The sequence below is a fragment of the Gossypium arboreum genome, chromosome 10, assembly GCF_025698485.1.
Source record: "Gossypium arboreum isolate Shixiya-1 chromosome 10, ASM2569848v2, whole genome shotgun sequence".
In the NCBI taxonomy this organism is placed as follows: Eukaryota; Viridiplantae; Streptophyta; class Magnoliopsida; order Malvales; family Malvaceae; genus Gossypium; species Gossypium arboreum.
Window position 1 is genome coordinate 53,529,899 of NC_069079.1, and position 18,951 is coordinate 53,548,849.

At 37.5% G+C, this 18,951-nt stretch overlaps 1 non-coding gene across 1 annotated transcript; it reads left to right on the plus strand.

The window, feature by feature from the left end:
* The first annotated feature begins 18,476 nt into the window (after window positions 1–18,476).
* LOC128283066 (small nucleolar RNA R71) lies at window positions 18,477–18,583 on the plus strand. Its single transcript, XR_008273408.1, has one exon. It is a non-coding gene; the product is annotated as a small nucleolar RNA R71 (small nucleolar RNA).
* Window positions 18,584–18,951: the final 368 nt, after the last annotated feature.

The window sequence follows — 18,951 nt, forward strand, 5'->3', positions numbered from 1 at the left end:
TTTACGTACGAGCTTCCTTTGTGTGATTTTTCTATGTTTTATAGTGAATAAAGGCTAACTCAGATCCGAGAGTTGTCGAGAATATCATCGCCCTATCAAACATCTAAGTTGGTACTTTTGAGTTAAACATCTTTGGTATATGGCACGTATAGGCTAGATGTGGTATTTTGGTTGTGATTATAGCCATGAGAGTTGGCTTGCAAATGACGTTAATATTGATGTGTGTTTAGCTATTAGAAATGGCTTGTAAATGTACATGGTTCGGTATATAAATATATAGCCATGAGTAATGGCTTAGTTTGATATGTTTTGTATGAATGTGGTTAAGGTTTCATAGTTGTTCAAATGGTTATTTGAATTATGGTAAATAATCCATATTGTTTGATATTGTTTTGGCATGTAATTGGTTAAATAAATGATAGTGAATTGAGTTCTGGTATTAATGAGATTATAATGATATGAATTGTGAATTTTCTTGATGTTTTTGGCTTCCTAATTGATTGATGAAATGGTACCATTTTGGTTGTTTAGGTGAGCATGAGTTGGGGTGGCAAATTGGCCTTGCAAATGGCCTATTTTTGTCCACATGGGCAAAGACACGGGCGTGTGTCTCGGTCATGTGCGACACACGGTCATGTTACACAGCCGTGTGTCTCTTGGTGTTGTTATTAAAATAAATTCAATATGCTCCACACGGTCTCACACATAGGCGTGTGACTGGACATGTGGTACAAGTCAGTACACCCTTTAATTGGCACACGGCCTAGCACACGGGCATGTGACTTGGCTGTGTTGCATAAGTCAGTATATCTCTAGTTTTCACACGGTTTGGCACACGGGTGTGTCTTCAGTCGTGTGGTGCAAGTCAGTATGTGTGCCCTGTATCCACACGGCCTGAGACAAGGGCGTGTCTGGAGCCGTGTAAGGCACACGGCCTGTTCACATGAGCATGTGACCCTTGTATGGTTGAAATTTTATTAAGATTCCAAAATTCTCGTATGATATTGGTTTACTCTTGAACCACTTCTAAAGCATGTTTAAGGCCTCGTAGGCCCTTATAAGGGACAATGTGATTGTGTTGAATGATTTGTGAGAATAATGCTTTACGGTTGACAAGTGTATGCCTTACATTGTGAATTGATCAGTAATACCTTGTAACCCTACTACGGCGATGAATACGGGTTAAGGGTGTTACACCTTTTTGACCAGCCTTTTATCCAAATAGAGAAATGGTTAATAATGTGCTGAAAAGCCTTTGTTTTGTTCTTGTCGATGATTAACGGAAGACACAAATAGTTATCCATGGTCTCAAGCACCCTCATACCCAACATGTCACTCAAATGTCGCCTCTGGTCTTTAGGGATGTTAAGGATAAAATAAATGATAGACTTGGAAAGGTTAATCTTGTAGCTCGAAGCCATCTCAAACCCATGTAAGATCTCTTTAATGGCTTCGACCTCCTCTTTTTTATTCTTGGCAAACAAAATAGCGTTGTTCGCAAAAAAAAAAAAGATGATTGATCCTGGGCCTGTTCTGAGTGGCCCGAATACCTTGAATGTTACCCCCACTCTGGGCCCCCTAAAGCATTCTAGAAAAGCCTTTATACAGAAAAGGAAAAGATAGGGTGTGAGTGGATCCCTTTGATGAAGCCCTCTCTCCGAAAAAATTCAACTGAGAGGATCAAATTGCACTTAATAAAATATCAGATCGTACGAACGCAGCGCATCACCATCGTCAACCAATTGGCTGAGAAACCCATACGAATCATCACCCTCTCAAAAAAATCCCATTCAACCCGATCATAAGCTTTACTCATATTAAACTTGATAACAAATCCTTTGTTAATGCCATTTCTGGAACTATGAAGGTAATGCATAAGCTAATGAGCAATAAAAATGTTATCATAGATCATATGCCCTGGGACAAAAGCACTCTAGTTTTGGCTAATGTACATAAGCAGGTTAGTTTTTAATCTATTAGCCAAAACATTGGAAATCATGTTGTAAATCACCCTGCATAAATTGATAAGGCAAAAATAGGTCATGTCCTTAGGCTCTTTGATTTCAAGGATAAGTACGAAAGCCATCTCATTGATATCCTCGATACCTTTGCTATCATTAAGAGCCTCATGACAGAATTGATGCACGTCCTTCCCCACCACACCCTAGTTTTCTTTGTAAAAAAGACGTAAGAGCACATCAATACCCAGAGCCTTGCGGGGGTCCATTTGATTAAAAGCCTCAATAAGCTCCTTACCCGTAACTCTATTCTCCAAAGCCAAGTTCACATCAGGTGTAATGCACATAGGGATTTGATCCAAAATCCTCTTGTAATTTCCACTAGCTTCTGATTTAAGAAAAGAATAGTCTCTAGCCACAACACCCACGACTTTCGAATCGACAATCCACTTCCCCTCGGTATCAAACAGACCCTCAATCTTGTTTCTTTTTTTCCCTCCGATATGCACACACAGGAAAAAATGAGTGTTCCCATCCTTAAGACATTGAATCTTAAATCTTTAGGCCCAATAGGTCTCTTCCTTGTAAGGAAACAATCCAGCTCTGCACGGGCAGTTCTCAACACCTTGATATTAGACTCTATATTCGGCCCATTAATCAGTCTATCATCTGATCAACCAATCGATGCATATGACTTCTTCTCTTGAATCAAGGTGCTGCCACTCCCCTAAATGAGTACAAATCCCTTCAATGCTGTCAAGAATGTTCCTGTTCCTCTAGCCCTAAATCCTTTCGATCGTATCCTTAGCTTCTTTTTCTTTAGCCCAACAGGCCTCAAATCTAAACAAAAGCTCATATCCCTTATGTCCTCCTTAGGTTTCCTACCCCAAGTATCAAGTAGAATGGCATCATAGTCCGAGGTCGCTTGATGGATTACCACTAACGATAAGAACAGTGCCTCACCCAACCAATTTGCCGAAACCAAAAATTTATTGAGCCTTTCTTTTACCAACCTTCCTTCTTCATGGTTATTGTTCGAAGTAAACCATCCTTTATCGGGCTTGATATCGACCACAGCTAAATCCTCAATAACTTTTTGAAAATTATCCATAAGAACCCTAGGTCTACGTCTACCCCCACTTTTCTTCATATCATCAAGGACCTCATTAAAGTCACCCTCAATGATCCACTCATCCCTAAAAAAATTCCCAACTCTCTAAATAAGGTCCCAAGACATGTGCCTTTGGTTGAGCTTGTAACGCCCCCACGCCCGAAACCGTCGCTGGAGTCGAGCTTGAGGGGTTACCGAACATAATTTATCAAATTAAGAACTTCAAATCATTTGTTTCTACATTTACAGCTTTCTAACTACCAGCGTCACAGTTACAAGAAAAATCATATCTCGAGTTACGAAACTCAAAATCAAGATCCGTAAATTTTCCCTAAATCTAGACTCATATATATATTTACTAATTTTTTTTCTAGAATTTTTGGTTGGGCCAATTAGTACAGTTTATTAGTTAAAGTCTCCCCTGTTTCAGGGTTCTACTGCTCTGATATCTGTGTATTATGAATCAGATATCTCTCTATACAGAATTTAAATGACTACGAGGTTTGTTTTTCTTAAAACTAGACACAATAAGGAATCTGTACATATAAAGAAAAACTTCTAATTATTTTTTTAAAATTTATTATGAATTTTTAAAATCAGAACAGGGGATCCAGAAATCACTCTGGCCCTGTTTCACAAAAGTTTAAATATCTCATAAAATATAATTTATATGCCTGTTTTGTTCAATCCACATGAAAATAGACTAATTAAGCTTCAATTTCATAACTTACTCATTATTTAGTTCCATTTATACTATTTTTAGTGATTTTTCAAATTCATGTCATTGCTGCAGCAATATTCTGTTTTAAGGCAAGTTTCATCTTTCCATGAATTTTTATGAACTAGATAACCTATTAAACTTCCATAATATCAAACATGATCTAAATTAGCCATCACCATGACTTATCAATATCAAACATTTTCTCAACCAAACATGGCCATATCATAAAATTATTTACACAAAATAAGTATATTGCTATACATATCATACTTAAGTTTTACAAGCCATTTACCCAGATGAAAGTCCTTTGGATAGTGTGATCGAACCTTGACCCGTCCCGATTCCCGAGCTGGCTTGTTCAAAACTACAGTAAATAAAGAGGAGGAGTAAGCATAAATGCTTAGTAAGTTCATATGTAAATAACAAGTAACATAACAATACAAATATACCAAACAACTTTAGCATGGTATCACCAAAACATATATCACATTTCTAAACATCATTCATCATCTTACCACCTTATCATTGTTGTATCTAATTTCAACCCGAGGGTTAAGAACATACCTGTCCAAAGTGTCCATTTCACAACACTTACCAAAACGTCACTTGCATCTTAAGTGTTCTTCCATTTCACTAGAAATTTCACCCGTTGAACACATCGGAATACAACTCGGATACACGGATAATTTGCACATAAGTGCCTCATATGTAATCAAGAAATCATGTAACCCGCCCCTAAGTGAACTCAGACTCAACTCAATGAGCTCGGGCGTTCGCATCCATAAGTGAACTCGGACTCAACTCAACGAGTTCGGATGCCTAGTTACATTTCACGAACTCGGACTCAACTCAACGAGTTCGGACATTTGCATCCATAAGTGAACTCGGACTCAACTCAACGAGTTTGGATGCTCAACCATCCTAGTGACATGTCACTTGTATCCTAATCTATTCCTAAGGTTCAAACGGGCTCTTTTTCCTCGATCTCACATCTTTGCCGTCTTCCACGGAATATCGGAACCGATACTCGGTGATAGTTCATACTCATCCAGTAATTTACATAATTACATATTATTCAACAATAACCACAAAGCATAATATTTCATGATAATAATCAGCATCATATCATATAAACAACATTAAATTGCTTAAAATGACAATTATGTTACTACATTTACACATGAACTTACCTTGGTACCAAAATATAAAGATTTTGCAATTTAGTCCACAATCTTTTCTTTTCCTCGATCGCGACTTGAATCTCGTTTCTCTTGATCTATAATGCCAAATTAATCTTATTTAATACATACATTCATCAAAACAGCATTTAATACGAACTTTGGAAAAATTACACTTTTGCCCCTAAACTTTTGCATAATTACACTTTTGCCCCTAGGCTCGAGAATTAAACTTTATTCCTTATTCTTATGTTTTATAACATACTGATCACTTTTCCCTTCTATGGCAACATCAAATTCTCTCTCTAACATATACTTGTGACTATTAGGTATTTTTGCCGATTAAGCCCTTTTACTCGTTTTCACTCAAAACCGAGTAGCACAAGTTGTCTAACATAATTTAAAACCTCATATTCTATCATAAAACATCAAAATACACAAATTTCACCTATGGGTATTTTTCCAAATATAAACCCTAGGTTGAATTATTGCTAACATAAGCTTAATCGAGCTACCGAGATTCCAAAAACGTAAAGAACATTAAAAACGGGGCTTGGAATCACTTACTATGGAGCTTGGAAGCTTGAAACAAACCCTAGCTATGGAGAACCCTTGAAATTTCGGCCTAATGAAGAAGATGGACAAAAATTGGCTTTTAATTTTGTTTTTAATTCATTTTAATAACTAAATGACCAAAATACCCTTACTACTAAACTTTCCAAAAATTCCTTCCATGTCCTAATTTTGTCCATGAACTTAAAATTGGTCAAATTTCTATTTAAGACCTCTTCATTAATATTCCAAAAAATTTCATACTAAAACTTCTAGAATGCAGGTTTTGCAGCTTATTCGATTTAGTCCCTACTTTCAATTTAAGCACTTTAGGCATAGAATTTCATCACGAAATTTTCACACAATCATGCAATCATATCATAATCATCAAAATAATTATAAAATAATTATTTCTATCTCGGATTTGTGGTCACGAAACCACTATTCCGATTAAGCCCTAATTCAGGATATTATAGAGCTCGGGGTAGCCATAGAAGCCTGTAAATCTAATTTGATCTTGCTCCTCTATTCTAACCAACGAATCAATATGATACCTTGAGTGATTCTAAATGATAACAACCACCCCATCTCTCCAAAGTAATGCCAACCTACCTTTATGACCTATAGGCTCAAACATGAAACACTCATTCATTTTAAACCTAACCTGGATGTGCTCAAACTCATTAGCCTTTAGCTTAGTTTCATTTTGAAAAACAACCTTAGGATCTCTGGCAATGAGAAGTCGCCTCAGCTCACGAACTATCACAGGGTTCCTACACCCACGACAGTTCGAACATAAAATTTTCATGACTCCAAGCGGGGCTGGTCGCCAGCCGTCGCCTAGAAAAGAGCTCCTTCTAAAATTTTCCTTCGAACAATCAAATCGGGCTTTTTTCGAGCCCTTCCCCATTACCACCCTTGTGCTTTTTATGTTTATTCATTAGTTTACCAATATTTTTCTTTCGTAAGCCGATTAACACTCTTTTCTAACAATGAGCATGACCCTGAGACCTGTTCCCCCATTTTGGCCTTCTTTTTACTTCTCTGTGGCATTATAACTCCCCTAGCTCAACTAAACTTCTAATTTTTCCACCCAAATCTTTTTTCCCTTCTCTTGTCTCTAAGATTTCCACTTTATTTCTCCATATGCCCGACCCTTGATTTGGCTACCCCAATTGAACCATTGGCTAGTTCCCGTATTGGAATTTTATATTGACCCCTTTGATAGCCTCAAATTACTTGTATTTTTGTGTATGATAGCCTATACAACCGTAGAGATAACTAGAACGTAGGGAGTCTCTTGTATTTTAAAGCACACATAATTTCCTTTCTATCGACCCCTACATGTAAACCACCTGTCTTAACAGTTTAAAGATATTCATTTTAACCCTTACCTTTATGTATTCAATCCAACATCCCTCCCTATCCCTAAAATCAATAGCCAAGACTTCACCTATAGCTCCTTCAACATTAATGGCCACTTGACGATCCATTCGTTCTAAAGGAATATTATATATACGAATCCAAAATGGCACATAATGAAAAATGTAATAGCTTATATCTTAATTGTTAATGACTGGTACCATAAAAATAAGCACTGATCAAAACTCTAAGGGGTAAGATTAAAGATCTTTTTCCTCTCCTCCCTCAAGCCAAATTTAACCAAGAACAACATATCCGACATAGCCACAAAGTTCATCGCCACCTTCGTGACCATAGGGATTTTAGAACTAGATATATCACCTCCCTAATGATTTTTTCCTCAGACATGGTTTTCCCAATCGCCCATGCCTCAAAACCCTGCATGTCAAATTCTGTCGTATTTTGACACACCACCCTTTCTTTTTCGGACTTTGAAAATTTTAGATTAGCTAGCATCTCATTCGATTCATCAACCATAACAAGTTCCCTCTCAAAGATACCTACACAGCCTAGACACTGAAAGCCAAGCAACCACATCGCTCAACAGAGAACACCCCGTCTCACATAACAAAACTAGTAATAGATAACACGCCCACCGAAAACCAAAGACCACCCCATAACACAGTAGCAGAAAAATCACAAAAAATAAAAAAAGAAAAAGAAAAGAAACTAGATGGAAAATTAAAGACTGTGACCACAAAAATAATAGAAAAAATAATCAATCATTTAAAAGAAATAGAATAAGAACTATCCTAAAAAGATGGAAAAATACAGTTCACTAGCAGACCCTATCATCAACCCGAAACAACAAAAGAGGTGAAGACCACCCCAAACATTATTAAAATAGTTCCTTATGCAATCCTTTTTAATTACATTAAATGAAAATAAAAAATAATGGGAAAAAGGTAAAATGAAAAGAAACAAAGTGAGACAAAATAAATAAAAACAAGAAAAAATAACTGGAGAGTAGGGTCAAAGACTGACTTCGAAACAGCACCGCTCAAAAAGCGAATCAAACAAAAGAGGACAATCTTAAAACTATACCTTGAGAAGGATCAAGAACACCTCCACCCTCCACTTCGAGTGATCAACACCCCTCCGCCAATATAACTGAACTTATCACAAAACAGTGATGAGACAACACGATTAAAGAGAATAACAGCCATAACCTAAAAAAATGTTATGGCATATGATAATGGGGTTAAAAAGTTGTTAATTTCTATTTATTTTTGTTTAAATTGTTAAGCTAATTATGTTACAAAAAATGACATGTTTTGGGAGGGGTACTTTAATGAATACACTGCGTCTTAGGACGAAGGGCTTGGTTAATGAAACAGGGCTTTTTTGTGCTCAGCCTTTTAACAAAACAACAACTGTAATGACTATTATTTTTTTTCTTTTAGCACCCTCGTGTGTGCTAGTGTTGGTTATGAAAATTCAATACTATTTTCTCAATCTCTTTCTCTCTCTTTTCTCTCTCTGATACTCTTCTTCTTTATCCTATTCTTCTCTTCTTCCTCTTTTAAATTTTTATAGCTCGCATCAAGGTATCAGAGCCTCTCTTTCCTTGTGATCGCGTGAATTGTAACAAGTAATAAATATTTATAATGAAGATCAAACCTAGACTAACTATTATCAAGAGGAAAAGACAAGCGCACCTATCAAACAATAGTATAGTAATGGCAAGACTGGGATATCGTACCCAAGGGAACCAAAAGTACTAGCAATAACTATCTTTTTATTATCTAGCTTAAGAATAAAAGGGTTTGTTTATTAAACTAATTATCTAAACTAATTAACTAATTTAATCAAAGCAAAGAGAAAATTTGGAAAAAGACTTGAAGAAAAGCAATTGATAAAGACAACACCCAAGGAGGAATCCACCTAAATTTCACTTGTTATCTGACTCTGAACCAGACGATTTAATCACTTGATTTGATCTGTGAGATTTCCTAACCTATGTTATTATCCCTTTCGAGACTAATAACGTCTAACCCTCAGTTGAATTAATCAAAATTTCTTTCTTAATTAAAACCCCTAGGGAAGCAGTAAATCACTCTATGGACTCCCATATTAGGTTTCACCCTAATCCGGCAAAATTTTGTAACCCTATTTTTAGGCATTCGATCAACTCCGCTTAATTATGCCAAATTTACTCTTAGGTAGAGTCTATTCCTCTTCTGCATAAGCACATCAAACCATGAATTAATACCAGGAATATTAACTCAAGCATTAAGAACACATAATTAAGAACAAATCAAGTATTTATCATACAGTTCAGATAATAATAACAAGATCCATCATAGGTTTTATCCCCCTTAGGTATCTAAGGGGTTTAATTCATAATAAAATAAGAGTACATCTCAAAAGTATCAAAATAACAAAACATGAAGAAAACTCTAAAACCCTTGAAGGAATTCTGAGAGAGATCTTCAGTCTTGGAGTAGCTCTGGCTTTTGGGATGGATCGTCTAGCTTCCTTCAAGTAATTCCTGGCATGTGGTTTTGTATTCCAGAAAAGTTCTAGAAGAGGCCCCCTTATTAGGTCATACTTAGGGTGTTTATATAGGCTTTGGATTAGTTTTCTTCCTCCCTAAGTATCCTTTTCCGTGTAAAATACAACTCTTTGAAAAAGGGACACGCCCGTGTGCCACGGCCGTGTGACGTGATTGCTAGGCCGTGTTCGATCCGTTAAATTACACACGGCCGTGTGGGCTCAATAGCCAGGCCGTGTGAATCTTGAAAACCTTGGTCGACACCTCCGAAGGCCACGGGCGTGTGAGATGCCCGTGTGGTAAGGCTTAGGCCGTGTCATCTTCTCGATTTGGACCATTTTGTCCATTTTTTGCTCATTTTTGGCTCCTTGTGACTCTTGGTGCTCTCCTGAGTAAAAAACATGAATTAACCGGATTAAGAGCACCAGAATCCACAAATCTAGTAATAAACATCCATAAATATGCTAAGTATTTGGGGTATAAATATGTATAATTTGGCATTTATGAAATACCCCCACAGTTAAGTATTTGCTTGTCCTCAAGAAAAATTCTCATTTACTACTAGAATTCATTCCTTTCAATCGCATAAGCATTACTGATAATGTTACAAATTATTCCACGGAAAATCATATAGCAAGAATTAAACTATAGGGGCTTTAAAAACCTCAAACAATCTAAATCGAATACTTTGATAACAAAATTATAGGTAATCTCCTTCCTTCAAGTAATTAACATTAGTCCTAAATATACAAGAGATGGCATCCTTACTAAAGATTCACTCAAATCACTCAAAGTGTTTAAGGTTCAAGATTAAGCACTCGATTGTCTAACATGAAAAGTTATTACCATAGGCTTGCGTGAAAATCAAATCTCCACCACTTGTAAATGATATTATACACTAATCAAAAGGTCTTTGCATGGTTGTAATGGGGTTTAGGTTATAGGTATGGATACAAGCTGAAGAGACAAGGGTTAAAATCGAGATAATTTCAATATATTACCCCACTATCAAAAACTTAATTACTGAACCAAAAATAAATATCTAGAACTATTTTACATGAGTTCATGACAACTTTAGCTTGCTGAGAATTACAATAATAATACTGAGTGTTTTTTTTTAAGAACAAATCAAGTCAATACAATATAGAAATCATACTTCATGATTCAGTAACAAAAAATGGTGAACATAGTGAGGTAACAATATTAAATTTAATCTTGAAAAAAATAAATTAAGAAAGAGGATTTCAACAATAATAGGTTAATGGGTTAATGATGAAGGTTAATCAATAAAAAAAGTTAGTATGCTCAAAAGGGGGTTCACTAAGGGTTTAATTTTGTGGGAAGGCTTTTTATGGAGTAAATGGGTTAAATCCTAAGTGCCTTTATCATCTCAGTGTATCAAATCATACGTGTGATCTCGACATGTATAATCGAAGCAAGTTCTAGAATAACAGTTCAATGTTGACACACTCAAACCACAAAAGAAGTGAGCAAGAAAGAAAGCTATAGCTCAAAAGGCTCAAAAATCTCACCAAAAATTTGGGTTTTTGATGTCATTCCTGTATATTTAAGATTTCAAGATAATACCTCAATTTAGGAAAAATAGTCTGAAAAAATTTATTTCTCAAAATATCAACTTATCATGCTCGATTCTTTAAGGTCCTATAATCAAATAATCATGCATAATTCCCTTGGTCTAATTCACGACATATCAACGATAATTATAGATCAATTAGAATTTATTCTATCAATATTATGAGAAAATCACTTAAGCATAAGACCAAATTCAGGGATTTAAGAATAATGCAAAAAGTTAGGTTTCATGTTTACCCCCCCACACTTAAGATGTACATTGCCCTCAATGTACAAAGATAGATTATTCAAAATAAAGAAAATCATAAGAGGAAAGGAGGTGAAACTCCCTGTTATATGGATGCGGAGCTTGATTCTGAGGCGAGAGTGCTTGGGGAAAGTAGTAGCTGCCATTGTTCTTGGCTAGATGAAAAAATGGGGTCGTTGAACATGGCACTCGTAAGGTATTGTTCCCATTTGTTTCCTCATTCCGTAAAATATTCCTAGCAGCTTTGCTTGGAAGTCTGTAGAATCATGAAGAGCTTATTAAGAGTTGGTGTGGAAGAGAGCGTAATGGGATTACTTGTTAGAAATACCAGAAAATGAAAAAAAGTAAAATTTACTAATATAGATATGTCTTTCAAAATAAAATAATAAAATTGAAATGAAAATAAAAATAAAAAGAAGAATAAAAATAAAAATAAAAATATAAGAGGATTCAATGATCCTCGTCAGTGGGCCCTTCAGGTGGTGGCGTTGGGGTGGCGATGTGGAAGTACTGACACAGCTGCTGCATCATGACCTGCATATCGTCTATCTGTCTATCACATCGCTGATCTTGCTCGTGAATCATCTTCAACTGTTTAGTACAATACTGCTCGAAGTGAGCGAGTCGGTCGAAAAGGTGTGCCAATGAAGCAGCCGTATGAACTAGTCGTTCCCTAGGTGGCGCAGTGGAAGGCTCCTCATGCTATGGGGGAACATCATCAGGAATGTCCTCAAGATCCTCCTTGTCAATGGCATGAGAGAGACGGTACTAAGGAGGATCGGTCCCACATCGGCGCTCTATCATCCTCATGTGTAACATAGTTATGATGCCCTGTAGGGACATCTAACCTATCAGTGTAAGCGCTGATGACTGGGCCACGGTGTTAAGGAGGCCGAAGTGTCTGGCAAGGTGCATCATGTAGGGGCCGATGGAGATCACTCCCTTCCTATGCTGCTCGGTCTGATGGCAAATGGCGAAAGCAATGAAGTACGCCACGTCAGTCACGCGTGCATTCGCCATGCACCATAAATAGTAGGCATCGTGGGTGTTGATGACACCGGTGCTCTCTCTCCTTTCGGTCAAGGTGTGTGCCAATATGGCATGGAGATAGTGTAGGGAAGGAGTGAGAGTTGAGGCTTTCGATCAGCTCGGGTCGTAGGTGGAAGAGAGTGGTGCCAAAGCTTTCTAGCACAAGGAGGGAGAAATGTGGATATTTCGTGGTAGTGCATTCATGTCTTCCTCCTCTATAAACTCATCGGTGTAAAGTCCCAGAGTGACACCAAACTCTGGGACACTCATCGTGTGAACTAGACCGCCTAATCGGAAGTGAATGGTGCCTGGGTCGTCATTGTTCGTCATCACCACCTGTAAATGAAATGTAGAGCATAGTTCTAAAGTTGGCTCTAAATAAGTGGGCTCGGTAATAGCAAAGAACCGTTCTCATGGGTCTGTGGACAAGAGGGCGCGAATGGCATCAGCTAGCTGAACTTGCTCGACGGTAGCCCAGTCAATGCAACGACCTGTAGTGAGGGGTTGTGTGTGTAGTATCTGAAATAGCTCCTCCTATGAAGCTTACGAAAATTCAAGGAACGAGTGCTAAACTTCGGCTGTAGCACGTATCGAGGAAGAACCTGGTCCCCTACGTCTCTTTGAGGATGGGACCGCGACCTTCTTGCCTCTCGAGATGACATAATGTTCCTGAAAATACATGAGCATTGATAGAATCAAAGATACATTAGTAGTTAAGCAAGAGGCCTAAAACTAGTATATGCTATTTAGTAGCTTAAACAATTCAAATATAGAAAATTCTAAAGCAAATTCCTAACTTGTCTAAAACATATTTGTAACAGTAACAATATCTATGTAAAGCATGTAGAATACTAATGTAGCAACACAAATTAGAAAAATAAGGTGGAGAAAGTGAACCAAAGGCTGCAATAGGGCGGTGCACGGGCGTGTTGGTGGCGAGCATGGGCGTGTGATGTAGGGATATAGCTGTGTGGAGGAAAAATAGAGGGTATAGAAAAGTGAAAGTGGGGATTAATGCAAGGGGAGTGGATTTGTTGGTGGTTTGGGGGTTGGGGAAGTGAGTCTAGGGAATGGTGGCCGGAATAGGGATTAGGGTGTAATGCCCCGTACCCGAGACCGTTGCCGGAGTCGAACACGAGGTGTTAACGGACTTAATTCATTTACTTACACAGTTTGTTTCGAAATTTCCAGGCAAGTTGGCTAACTGCATCACAGCCACTTTAAAAATCATATCTCGAGTTCCAAAACTCAGAAACTGATTCCGTAAATTTTTCCTGAAACTAAACTCATATATCCATCTACAAATGTTTTTTTAGAATTTTTGGTCTGGCCAATTAGTACAGTTTATTAGTTAAATTCTCCCCTGTTTCAGGGTTCGACTACTCTGACCTTCATGCATTACGACTTAGATCTCTCCCTGTACAAAGCTTCAATACTTATGACGTTTGTTTCTAATGAAACTAGACTCAAAAGAGAATCTTTACATATAAAGCATGACTTCCAATTGTCTCTGGTTAATTTATGGTGAATTTCCAAATTCAGAACAGGGGATCCAGAAAACGCTCTGGCCCTGTTTCACGAAAACTTAAACATCTCATAAAATACAGCTCATATGGCATTTCGTTTCTTTCATATGAAAATAGACTCATCAAGATTCGATTACATATTTTATTCACTATTTAATTCCATTAATACTATTTTTAGTGATTTTTCAAATTCACATCACTGCTGCTGTCAGCATCTATTCTAAGGTAAATTTTACCTATTTCATAAATTTCCATGAATCAATTAGTAAATTGACATACTTCATTTTCAAGTATAATCACGATTAGCCATGTCGTACGTAGCACCAATAGGACCATGATTGGCCATTCCAATGGCTAATCATTACCAAACATTTCCACACCACTTAATAACCATATCATAAGACCATATATACAAAATGACCATAATGTTATACTCAAAATAAACAAGCCATTTTCGCATGGCTATACGAATATACATTACCAAAAGATACTTAATTAACAACAAAGGTCAGCCCTATACATGCCATTATCAAAATTCAACTAAAAGAGTACCAAAGGGGCTTAGATAGTGTGGACGACTTGACTTTGACACTCCCGAGTCCGATGGTGACGAACAAAATCTATAAAACAGAGAATTAAAGCAACAGAATAAGCATTTTGATGCTTAGTAAGTTTTAAGTAATGAAATTATTTACAACTAAGGTATAGCGTTCGTATGACTAAATGAACAATTGCATATACGCATAGTCCCAAAATCATGTTTACTTCACGCTTCAACCATTATATTCATACACTCAGGATCAAACCTGACTAAAGGCCGGAAGCTTGTTAATCAATTGAGCAAATACTATTTAAAAGGAATCACCCTTTCCAATGCATATACGAAACATACCTTATCGTTTGGATTTATGAGCGTATTAATTGAAGTTATTACAGCAAGATCTTTCATTTCCAAACCCAAGTACCTTCGGGATTTAGCCGGATATAGCAACTCGCACAAATGCCTTCGGGACTTAGCCCGGATATAATCACTAGCACAAATGCCTTCGGGACTTAGCCCGGATATAGTCACTAGCACAAATGCCTTCGGGACTTAGCCCGGATATAGTAACTAGCACAAATGTCTTCGGGACTTAGCCCGGATATAGTAACTAGCACAAATGCCTTCGGGACTTAGCCCAGATATAGTTACTAGCACAAATGCCTTTGGATCTTAGTTCGGTTATCATCCGAATAATCATGCACATATATCAATAAATCATAACACATTTATATTTCATTTTCATTACTAGAACTCAAACACAAGACACTTATCAACCTTTACCATTTTCGGCTCAATAGCCACATACAAAGAGTATGATTTTGATTTGCTTTATAACATGATCTCTATACGCGTTCGGCTGCCCGTCAAAAGTATAAACCAATTACCTCAATATATAATTCAAGTAGAATCATTATATCACCGTTTATTTGTTATGCTTATATGTCATGACTTAATCAAATCATAAACTAAGTTCCATTACTCGAAGACTTACCTCGGATGTTGTCGAACGACTTCAACGGCTATTCAATTACTTTTTCCTTTCCTTTATCAGATTTAGTTCCCCTTTGCTCTTGAGCTCAACCTAGTTACAAGCATGGCCGAACTTCTTCAAACCTTTCTTTCTTTCTTTTACTTGGTTTTTCGGCCAAGAAGAACTAAACTCTCACTTTGTTTTCATCACCCCCCAATTTCCATTACTTTATTACTAACCTTTTATTTTATTATTTCTAACACAAAATTTTAACACAAAATGTTTATAATATGTTTTAACCCATAACATGGCCGGCCACTACCTAAAATTTTGGGTAATTTGACATGCAAGTACAAGCATTTTCTAACATCCATTTAATAGATCCTTATAGATTAACCTATCACATTTCAAAAGTGTCACACATAAGTCCTATTAACTAAATTCACATGCAATCGACTAAATCGAAGCTTAAAACTTTCACACATTCATATTCACATATTTTAGACAATAAATATTATATTCAAATACTTCGGTGACTCAGTTTAGCGGTCCCGAAACCACTTTCTGACTAGGGTCAATTTAGGGCTGTCACATAGGGAATGGGGAAGGGTAGATTTCGGCTAGGGTTTTGAAAAGGGGAAGAAGATGAATAGTGGTTTGGTTATATAGGGGAGGTTCACACGGCCTAGGGCCATGCCCGTGTACTTTGAGGGTGAGCCCATGTTTTTCAAATTTTGTGATTTAGGTCATACCCGACTACTACCTCACGCTCGTGTGTCTTGGGTGTGTGTCAAACACGACCATGTCGCACGGTCGTGCCTAGCTTTGTTAGCTTCTCCCATGCCTGTCTGTTATGGTAGCACGCCCATGTATTGTTGTACACGACTGAACGGCACGCGGGTGTCTCACGCTCGTGTCGAAGAAACAAAATCAAACCTTGTCCCTGGCACGCCCGTGGTTTTCCATTCCCATGCCCGTGGTCTCCTATCAAGTTCACCCACGACCATGTCGCACGGCCATGGCAATTTATCGTACCCCGTGTTTTAGGGAAATCATGTCCTGCTTCAACACGGCCGTAACACACAGCTGTGTCTCTTCCCCTGTTTGGCCACAGCTTTAGGCACGCCCATGTGCCTGGCTGTGTGTGCTAAAAAACTTTGCAATTCAAAGATTAAGTTAATAATTCAAAGTGTTAGAAATTAAATTAAAGAAATCAAAATATGTTAGTGCTTGGGTTGCCTCCCGAGAAGCGCTTATTTATAGTCTAAGCTCGTCTTACCTCTCTGTTGAATGATCATGGTGGTTTGAGGAGTTCATACTCCTCATTCCTGCTATCAATCTTAAAATAAGTTTTTAATTGGGTGTTGTTTACCTTAAAAGTGCCAAACTTGGGATGACTCACCTCCACCGTACCGAATAGAAAAATACTGAGTACCGTAAGAGGGATTTCATCATTTGGTGTGGTAGTGACAATGTGGGGATTCGCGGCATCTAGTAAGACTTTATCACCAACCTTAAGTTGATTAGGAGCGGTATCGGGCTTGTTTTGGCATAGTTTTAGTTTTTCATGTGTTCTCGGTTTATCGTGCTCGCCATTTATCTAACTCTTCTATTTGAAGCCTTCGTTCCTCATGGGTGTCTTTGTTCACTGCTTGATAATAGTGCACTGTCTCTGTTGTCTTGGTTCGAGGAGGTTCCTGTAAGGATAATTGAATATTAGTTTTATCATCGACAAGTTTAATAGCGTTATCTTGAGTCTTAGAAGTTTTGACTGAATCGCGTGCTTGGAGTGTTACTGCGTCGTCTCCTGCACGAAGTGTTAGCTCTCCTGTGCCTACATTAATAATGGTTCTGGCAATTGCTAAAAAGGGTCGTCCTAAAATTAAAGGTACCTCATTATCCTCATCCATATCTAAGACGACAAAGTCTACTGGGTAAATAAATTTATCAATTTTAACGAGAACATCTTCAATAATACCTTTAAGAAATCTAACTGTTTTGTCAGCCAATTGTATGCTCATCCTAGTCTGTTTGGGTTTACTGAGACCTAGTCGTTTAAACATTTTATACGGCATAACATTTATACTTGCCCCTAGATCAGCTAAAGCATTATTCATAGATAAACTACCAATTAAGCAAGGAATTGTAAAACTCCCTAGATCTTTCAATTTGTTGGGTAGCTTATTCTTTAGAATAGCTGAGCAGACTGCATTGAGTTCCACATGCGATGTAGCGACTAATTTTCTTTTATTGCTCAGAAGTTCCTTTAAGAATTTTGCTGAGTTGGGTATCTGCGACAGAACTTCAATAAAGGGTAAGTTAATATGTAATTTCTTTAGGATATGACACACAAGGTTCATGATTTGTACTTACTTGTTAAGGATCATCATCGTTTACCTTTTCTTGACCTTTGTTCATTGCGCTGTCTTACTGTAATTCTGGCTCAGGTGCAATGAATCCTTCCTTAGTTTGAGTACTAATTGCATTGAAGTGTTCCTTCGGATTAGGTTCAGTATTACTTGGTAAGCTACCTTGTGGTCGTTCGGAGATTAGTTTGGATAGGTGGCCTATCTGAGTTTTGAGTTCTTGGATCGATGCTTGTTGATTCTTGTTGATAAGGTGGCTGTTGAAAACCCTAAGGATTTTGTGGCTTTTGATTCCCTTGACCACCCCAGGAGAAATTTGGGTGGTTCCTCCAACCTGCATTATAAGTATTACTGTATGGGTTATTTTGAGATCAGAAGTTATTGTTACCCATATAGTTGACTTGTTCTTCTTCAGTTGTAGGATTGAAGGATTGGTATTTTGTATGCACACCTCTGCCACTTGAGTCACACCTCATTACTGGATGTACCTGCGTAGAACCAAGTAATCCGTCAATCTTTTTATTGAGAAGTTCTACTTGATTAGAGAGCATGGTGACTGAATCGATGTTATAAACGCCGACTGTTTTCATCGGCTTTGTCCTCATAACTTGCCACTGATAGTTATTCAGTGACATCTCCTCTATAAATTCATAGGCATCTTCTGGTGTTTTATTGTTGATGGTTCCACCAGCAGCTGCATCAACCATTTGCTGAGTCGAGGGATTCAGGCCATTGTGGAATGTTTGTACTTAAAGCCAAAGCGGTAACCCATGGTGAGGGCATCTTCTCAGTAAGTCCTTGTATCTCTCCCATGCATCGTAAAGTGTTTCTAAATCCATCTGCACAAAAGAAGAGATATCATTACGTAATTTAGCCGTTTTAGCCGGAGGAAAATATTTTAGTAAAAATTTTTCGGTCATTTGTTCCCAAGTAGTGATAGACCCTCATGGTAATGAGTCCAACCACTATTTAGCTTTGTTTCTCAGTGAAAAGGGAAACAACCAAAGATGTACGACATCATCAGAAACGCCATTGATTTTAAATGTAAAATTCCAGAAAGTTCGCTAAGTGAGCGTTGGGATCTTCATCCTGCAAACCATCAAACTGAACAAACTGCTGTATCATCTGAATAGTGTTAGGTTTTAATTCAAAAGTATTTACAGCTACAGCAGGTCTAACTATGCTAGATTCAGTTCTGTTAAAGAAGGTTTAGCATAATCATACATAGTACGTGGAGTAG